The 8,999-nt window shown below is 42.8% G+C and overlaps 1 long non-coding RNA gene across 1 annotated transcript; it reads right to left on the bottom strand.

Annotated features, from left to right (window-relative positions):
• Positions 1 to 2,812: 2,812 nt before the first annotated feature.
• On the bottom strand, positions 2,813 to 4,856 carry LOC134485094 (uncharacterized). Its single transcript, XR_010062954.1, has 2 exons — positions 4,680 to 4,856; positions 2,813 to 3,851 (listed from the first exon to the last, which is right to left on the bottom strand). It is a non-coding gene; the product is annotated as an uncharacterized LOC134485094 (long non-coding RNA).
• Positions 4,857 to 8,999: the final 4,143 nt, after the last annotated feature.

Below are 8,999 nucleotides of genomic sequence, written 5' to 3'. Positions count from 1 at the left end.
GCCTCAGCTCTCTTTTTGGCACCAACCTCCTGGGTGCAGATCTCAGAATGTCAGTGTCCCCTCTGTGCCAACCAGCAACACATCTCTGTGAATGGAAATACGGGAGAGAAAGGCAGAAATGTGAAGGGGTCATCTACGCTGTCTGTGCAATCTCGGAAGAAAGAACAAACGTAAGGCAGAGATAACAAGTGACTTTCCTATTTTATTTTATGATCTTTGTATTTCCTCTACATTTCAGATTCCTGTATCCTTCACTCAGCCATATTCATGACTTTGTAGCAACTCAGTGTAAAACTGACTGCCTTAGTTGGGGATTTAGCTCAGTGGTAGAGCGCTTGCCTAGCAAGGGCAAGGCCCTGGGTTCGGTCCCCAGCTCCGAAAAAAAAAAAAAAACAACTGACCGCCTTACACAAACTCTGAAATCCCTGACTCCACTCACTTTTTTCTGAGGTCCAAATGAGATTTTCCAGACACTATTTTGAGCTTTCCACTTGAATTTTCTGCACATTAGATTTATTGTGTTTAAAAATAAGCTCATGACCTTCTCTCAAAACCACTCCCCATATAGTCTCCACCTTTTTAAAAAAACAGCTGTAAGCCAGAATCAGAATCATACAAAGCGGGTTATTGTAACCAGTGTTGTCACCCTGTGTCTAATAATTTGTCACTCTTCTCTGAGGCAGGATCTCACTATGTAGTCCTGGCTGTTCTGGAACTCACTAAGTGACCAGGCTGGCCTTCAACTCAGAGATCCTCCTGCCTCTGCCTCCCAAGTACCCGGCCTAAGGGCCTTATCAACCTGCCCAGCTCTACCTCCTCTAATATGTAATCAGAATGCTTCTTAAAGCTGCCACCCTCCGTGTTATTCAAGTTCCTTACGCTCTTTTCTTTCTTTCTCTTCTTTTTCTAACACTTAATCCCTATGAGGAGACAAAGGATATTTTGTTGCTGTTGGTCCTAAAATTAGACAGTTGTTAAAGAGATTTGCTTAGATATGTTTAAAAACGCAACAGTTTGCTTTGTTTGTTCCGTTAGTTGGTTTTGGTTTTAAAGATAGTCGGAGTAGTAAGGACTCGAGAGTTGGTAGAAACCTCTGCCCTGCTGGTTGAAGTGCATCTGTTTAACTCTCTAAGGAACGGGGTGCTAACCACAATGTTTACCCATACCCACCTGGCTGACCCAGTTTGCTAAAGAACTTTAACAGAGAAACTGCCTTCCTGCCCATCCCCACATCTCTTCCTTAGTGGTCTGTTTGTCTCTGTCAGCAATGACTGGGGCCGGTAAGAAAAGCTGCCTTCTCTGCTTAAACAACTGAAAATCTGTGTGGAAGCTGCGACTCAAACTTGGCTAATAGGATATTCCACAATTTAGACTGACAGCTTTAATTCCTCTTTGCAGCCTTCCTACCCCCAGGCTTGAGGTTTAATGAACAAAAAGCCAGCAGAGGATTACTACACAAAAGAAATTACACCAAAAAGGACAGTGATTATCTTTGAGCCTCCAAGCTGACTTTCTTGACCCCTGTAGGAAGAGAATTGTCTTGCAAACCTGGAGAGTGAAAAGGTTTCACCCGAGTCTTTCTGCTTGCATTTAACATATCAAAAGCTAGGGCTGAACTTTCACACCAACACCCAGTTCACACGAATTCCCCACAGTCACTCTACACTCTAAGCAGGTTATAAGCTGAAACTGAAGTTTCACACACAAAGAATGCTTTCACTATTTGAAAGGCGTTTTTGGCATATTTTTATCATTTGTTGTAAATATACTATTGGTGGTATACTGAGCTCTCTCTCTGTGTGTGTGTGTGTGTGTGTGTGTGTGTGTGTGTGTGTGTGTGTGTGTGTGTGTGTGTGTTTAAAGCCTGGTGCTTTTCAAAAGACAGAATTCAACGAGGCAAAAGAAGTTAATTCCACTGCTTGAGGGAAATGGGGAGGGGGAGGGTGGGGCTTAGCAAGAATATCAAGGAGTTGGAGGTGCTCAAATATGGAGTAGAATTGATCAGAGGGTGAAATATCTTACACTGAAAAATAGATTTGTGTATTTTTTTTTCTTTCTTTCTCCTCCCCCCCCCCCCCCCCCCCAGAGCTGGGGACTGAACCCAGGGCCTTGCGCTTGCTAGGCAAGCCCCCTTAGACTTGTGTATTAATGTTAAAAAAAAAAAAAAAAAAAGCTGAAGGTGGAAGTGACTGAATTAGGAGGAAAGAGTAAAGTCACCAAGGCACTCTGTGACAGATGGGAATGGGTTGGTCACAGAATGTTTGTGTTGTGATGAATCATAAGCACAAAGTAGCCACGCCAACAGTGGGAGACCAAAACGGTTGTAACTTTCAGCAGTAAGCTGATGGCCGAAGCCATGAAATGCTTCCTCCTGATACTGATATAAGAAGCTCGGGAAACACAAATGAAGGCACTGATAACCAGTGCTGGAGCAATCTGGAGGCCGGGTGTTATCACCGAGAGAAAAAGACGATAGCAACGAACCGTAGAAGTGAAGGCTGCTGGGATGCGGCTCAAGGAAGATGCATACGTACAAAACAGTCAATGTACGGCTGTTGTAAAAGTGTCTGCATTTGGGGATGAAGACACATCAGTGTCACTGTACGTTTGAGTAGATGAGTAACCGTGTGGTCTGTCTCCTGTGTTTCTCCAGCTTTCTCAGCAGGCCTTCCCTAAACACGCTACACGTGCTTTAGTGGATCACAAACCGGCATGTGGGAGATAGTGTCGTAATGAAGTCTCGCGTGTCTGTTACCAGTAACGTTTTCCATTCCCGTTAACCCATCTTGCTGCCGCTTTTCTGGTTTGCTTTAGAGTAATTTTTAAAGTAAATCCCAGGTGTTGGGGACCACCTTTCATGCTGGGGGTTTGGTTTGTTTATTTTCTTAGTGTCTACCTTTCCTTACTAAAATTGGAGTTCGACAACAGCAGAGATTTTTTTTCTTACCATCTCTAATCTTAGCGACAGCATCTTTTAAAGGTCCTGGCAGGGACCTAGCTGGAGAGATGGCTTGGCAGTTAAGAGCACTTGCTGGTCTTTTAGAGGACCTGGGTTCCATTCTCTAACCACTCACAAGCGTCTGTAACTCCTGTTCCAGGGAATCCAACATCTTCTTCTGGCCTCCAGGCACTCAGATGACTGAGGTACATACATGTAAGCAAACACTCAAACAGATAAAATTAAAAATAAATAGAGCTTTTAAAGTGTCCTGACACCTAATATATGATTGATAAATTGATTGAGCACATAAATGTATGAAGATGGCGACATTTTTAGTTTCTTGCTAGTCACTTACACATCCAAGGAAACCACAAATATCATGAAAAAGCAACTTACAGAATTATAGAAGCTATGTATTTGGTAGAGTTAGCTCTGAAATACATTAAGAATTTCTGTAATCAATGGCAAAAGAATATACAACCCCTTCTTCCTCTGGAAAACGTCAACCATTGGTACTGGTGTGTCTAGATGGCCTGGGTTTTAGCAAAGGCCTACAAGGAATGACTGCCGCAGTCGCTAGGGAAAATGATTGTTTATGGTACACACAGAAGAGAATCCAAAGACAGAAAGTGGAGTGCTGTCCTTGGTGGGCATTTGCTCTCCTCCCTGCCCATTTAGGAGTCTGAGATGATAGAGTTTTCTTCCTGGGATCAAACCTCGGAATGAGGTTTTAAAGATGGTGTAGAAGCAGACACACCAACCAGTGGACCTGAGTCAAGGCATCTGTTGTCATTGGAGATTGTGGTCATGCTAGTCTGGGTACCACTTAGTACTGGAAGGAGGTAGCTGTAGCCATCGGAGCAGCCATCATCTTGGCTAAGCTCTGCACAGCGCCCACAGAGAGAAGTCACTGGGAAAACAGGATTATTAAACCCTATAGCATTCCATGCAAGGTGACAGGCTGTAGATATGCCTCATCCCAACTCCAGAGGGATGGGTATCTTTCACTTCTATGCCCCCAAAGCTACTGCTATTGGTGAATACTTGCTATGCTTCAGCCACATAGGGGCTCTTCAGAAAAATGTAAAGGTTAGAATTACTCTATGACCCTACAATATCACTTCTGGATATTTATCCAGAAGAATGGACATAATTTAACTGTTCCTCTGTTCACTCCAGTACCATTCGAAATAACCAAGGCAGGGAAAGTGATATCTAATGGAGTGGCAGACAAAGTAATGAATCAGAGAAAGATGTCACAGACTAAGCTACTTAAGGGGCAATGCAGAGAGAAAAAAAGAAAAGAGGAGGGCGGGTTTACCAGGAGGGTTTTACAGAGATATGTTGAATAGAAAACAAGGTAGGGAAAGGTGAAAACAGAGAATGAGAATGAGAATGAGAATGAGAATGAGAATGAGAATCAGAATCAGAATCAGAATCAGAATATTTGAACAGATTGCCAAAATTCATTTGAGGCCAATCAGAGCAAAGTCAAAGGCTAAGAGAAGTCAGTTTGAATCAGTCAGCTTACAGAGCCAGATCAGCCAGCCGGAGCTCAGAAAGAACTAAAAAGGGTAAGCTTATTCAGCAGTAAGTCTCAGAGGTGGAGAACATTCTAGGCCTAGATAAGATTGTACAGAGGTTAGAGCTTCCGGTACTAGGTCCTGGATAGCACACAGAGGCAGTGTAAGTTCAAGACAACAATTAAAACAGGAGGATAAAGGCAAAATTTACAGACCTACTTCTGGTTGGTTTTGGTGAAACCTCCCTTGTGGCAAAGAGCAGAACAGTAGTGAGAATCCTGGGAGAGGGAGGATTCTTAAGAATCCTGTAATCCTTGTCTTACAGCAAGACAGGGAGTCAGGGAACAAGGAGAGGAGACTTGATATTTTTTTTTCAGTGATGGTTTGTGTCAAGAGAATGAATGCTTAAAACTGGAATAACTCCCCCAGTATGTTAAGATTAATGTAAAATACAGAGAAGGCTCTGTCAAACAGGATGGCTTATGGACTACATGGGAAACAGATGTAGTCCATACACTTTGGAGTTATCTGACCTGGGAGAAATGTGAAGCTATCCCATAAGATTCTGTAGGGAATTTCATTGGATGAAACAAACGTTGAGCATCTTTCTATATTATCCCTGTTCATTTGTGCTGTCCTTCCTTTCTCTATATCAAGCTGATGCCTTGTTCTATATCTAGGGCCTACAGCTTCAGTGTACAGTAAACACAGTTTCTGGTACACCGGGATGGCGAAACTCAGCCTCTGATGCAAAAGCTGTCACTGAGTGTGTGTCATTTATTCCTTAGATCTTTCATAGAAAGAGGCAGAGCCCAGACTGGCAGGAGACACCTAATTCATTATGCTATTTGTCTGTCTCATATCTATACCTTTAAGTCATCTAGTACACAGAGAGAGCCCAATGGTGCCCAATATAGCCCCGCCTGTGTCCTCTCTGTGCTTGGCTTCTTCCTATATTTGAATCCAAATTCTTGGAGATTCCTCTGACTTACCGTCTTCTTCAAGCAAAGACTTTCTCATCATCATGATGACGAATGCATTTAATGAAGATTAGCAAATATTGCCAATACGAATGATATTAAAATGAATACTTCTGTTCACCCAAAGATATTGTTAAAAGAGTAGAAAGTAATGTATAAGGAAAGTCATTTAAAAGCGAAGCACACTTCCAAGAAGCCTTATAAATTAGTAATGATTGGTCATAACAGAAACATTGACAAGTCTGAGGAAGGGGGGGATCTCATAAAATATCAATTGATCAATTCACATATGGAAAGGAACTCAATAGCCTTAGTCAACAAGGAAAGATTAAAACTATAAGGAGTTAACACTACCCGGCCATTAGAAAGGTAACGTGAATCAGTACAAGGGTAAGTGCTGGCTTGAGAGGCACAGGAATCTCTGTTAGAGGCCACTCTGGTCTGTTTAGTAAGTTCCAGGTTAGCCAGAGCAGTTATAAAGTGAGAGAAACACGAATAACGGTGTGTGTGTGTGTGTGTGTGTGTGTGTGTGTGTGTGTGTGTGTGTGTGTGTGTGTGTGTTTTATGGGATTTATTGGAATGACGAACAGGCATCAAGCCAGGGCTCAGAAAAATGCTTTTGCAAGAATTGAGGCTTAACAGTTACTGGAACTGGCTGTCTAGCATTTCACCAGGGGCAGATGCAGGAGTGAGTTTGTGAATGAATTAACAATGTACTGGCAGTTGGGAAAATGCCATTAGGGAAAAGAAAGCAACTTGAGATAAATCAGGGACATTATAACGATTATTTAACAGGAACAGATGTTTTCAGTTTCAAGATCTTGGAAACTGTTCGTTGGGAAGAAGATGATCGGAATTTGTTTTTACGTTTACAAAAACGTTTACTATGTAACTTCGTTTGGCAGTAAATTAGCTCCTAGGACATTTGCTATTTATAGTCCGATGTGAGCTGTCTTGTGAGTTTCCACTGCCATTTGGAAAGCCCTATGAACAAATACAAATTCTGATCAATGAAATATTACACATGGGAAGAATGTCCCCAAACACGCCTGGGAACTGCAGAAAAAAAAGTGTGGGGTGGCAATCAGGAAGCTAGTGACCATACCATATGGGTTGTTGTGGAGAATTTTTATTAAGTTTGGTCTTTAATAATAACACGTAGATCAAATTAAGTGATTTAAAAGTTTTATTTTTTGAGACAAGGTAGCCCAGCATGGCCTCTGACTTACCATATTCTTCCTTCAGCCCCCTGAATACCCACATCTCAGGTACACACCCAACAAGCCTGGCTTAGACTTCCTTCATTCTTTAGGGTTTCTAAGAGAGTCAGTAATAAAACCCAAAGTAAGACGGAGGTTGGTACCAGGAGAAGGTTATTGGTGTGATAGGTCTCACCATGCTTTTTTTCCCCAAGCAATGTGGATTTGGGGATTTTTTTAAACCAATGGGATGCTTTTCGTGGAGTTTGGTGGGCCAAGCAGGAGTATGGAAGTCAGGCGTGCTGGTGGGTAATTTGAACTGCAGGGACCTGGCTCAAGAGGTTTCAGAGGAGAATTTTAGTATGTGGCTTAGAGATTGTTCCTGTAATATTTTGGTGAAGAATGTGGCTGCTTTTTTGCCCTGGTCCCAAGAGTCTGCTTGAGGCTAAAGTGAAGAGATGTGGATTAATCGTATTGACAAGAGGAGCCTCAGAGAAGCCCAGCAGAGACGTTGTCTTCTCGTGAAGAGTGTTTTGATCAAGCATAGCAAACTTAGAAAAGAAAAATACAAAATGTGTGGTTCAATTATTAAAGGGACGTCAGGAAGTGGAATGGAGCTAAATCCCATATTAAAAGATATTAAGTGTAACTAAGGGAGTGGTGACCTCAGGGCAAGATTCCACCCAGCTGAACTTGTTTATGCTTCTGCAGTGGAACAAGGGATAGTCATATTATGTCGGGCATTATTATGGCCTGGTTATTCTTTTTTTTCATTTGGACCTTTAATCAGGAATGAACTACAATCTAGAGATGGAGGGCACACCTGTGATACCGATATTGAGGCTGGAAGACATATGGACTTTGGATGCAGATCTCGAGACATAGTTCTTAGGAAACAGAGAAGCAGATCTCTGACTTCAAGGCCAGTCTGGTACAGAGCAAGTTCCGAGTAAAGAAAAGCTTAGGTCCAGGCATGGTAGTATACATGCCTTAAATCCCAGAACTCAGGAGACAGAGGCATGTAGATCTCTGAGTTCAAAATCAGTGTCCAGGCAGTGAAGGATGTACTAGAACAAGTGGGCGACGGTCTCACCCCAACAAGCAGCAGAACTCAGCAGTTCTAGCCATGTGGCTCTAGCGTAAAGACTAGAAGGGGTTACTGGGGCAATTGATGCTGGTTAACTGGAGCTAAGAAATTAGCAGTGATTGAGATATAAAGACCAGCATCACTGAGGTGAGTTCTTCTGGGATGTGTTTTCTGAGAGCACAAAGAAGCTGTGTTCCAGAGATGGCCAAGGTTGTACCGCGTGCTGCAGATGTACTTGGTCATGTGTAAGAGTCACCCAGGTAGTACAGGTTGTGAAGGCATAAAGGGATTATGGAGAACAGCTGAGGCTTGTCACCGTGAAAGGCCAAGGAAGGTCACTGGTGAAGGTACAGCTCAGTTGCAGCCAAGATTGAAGGGTCATGCCAAGAAGTTAAGGCTTGGCACCATGGAGGGAGACGATGGGAGGGTATTGGTGAAATGAAAGGCTATAGTTGCAGTAGAAGACTCCATAAATTGGAGATGCCAGTAATATGGGATGGTCACCAAGAGCAGGAGCAGCAGCAGCAGTGGAACGGAGTGAACCAGCACCTAGAGTGCTGCATAGGGCAGAGCTGGAGAAGGGACCCAAGCCCTTTGGAGAAGCCCAGAAGATCATGTATGGATCCAGACATTGGAATAAGAAGCTGGGAAGTTAAAGTTGACTTGGAAACCCTGAGATCTTAATGGCAGAGATGTGGGATATCTGCTGAAGAAAACTGCTAACAGGGAGTGAGTGCAACCAGCCCAGGAGAAAGAAGTTTGTTGCAGTCGACAAGAATGAAAGGAGGTCTGAAGAGTGCTTTACGTCAGACATGGAGATGCAGAGTTTGGGGTTTGCCCAGCTGTTTCCTGTCTTATTTTGGTCTAGTTCTTCCTTACTATGATGTTTTGGAATGTTAATGTATATCCTGTGATATTGGAAGTACATGATTTTGATTTTATAGGGGATTACAGTTAAAGTCTGTATGAATATCAGAAAAGACTTTGAACTTTAGACTTTTAAACATTGCTGAAACCATCATGGACTAAATATAGTTTGCATTACACTGTGTTTCGGTATGACTCCCATAGACTCATATGTTTGAACAAGCCTATGGGGGCCAGGGAATGGAATGTGATGGTTTGAGTAGGCTTGGTTCATGGGAAGTGGCACTATTAGGATGTGTGGCCCTGTTGGAGGAGGTGTGTCATTCACTACGGGCAAGTTTTGAGCTTTCAAAGACTCATGTTACTCCTATTTTGCCTTTCTCTGTCTGACTGCTGCTTCCA

This window comes from Rattus norvegicus, chromosome 1 (assembly GCF_036323735.1).
Source record: "Rattus norvegicus strain BN/NHsdMcwi chromosome 1, GRCr8, whole genome shotgun sequence".
Taxonomy (NCBI): Eukaryota; Metazoa; Chordata; class Mammalia; order Rodentia; family Muridae; genus Rattus; species Rattus norvegicus.
This window is presented reverse-complemented; position numbering and strand designations above follow the sequence as displayed.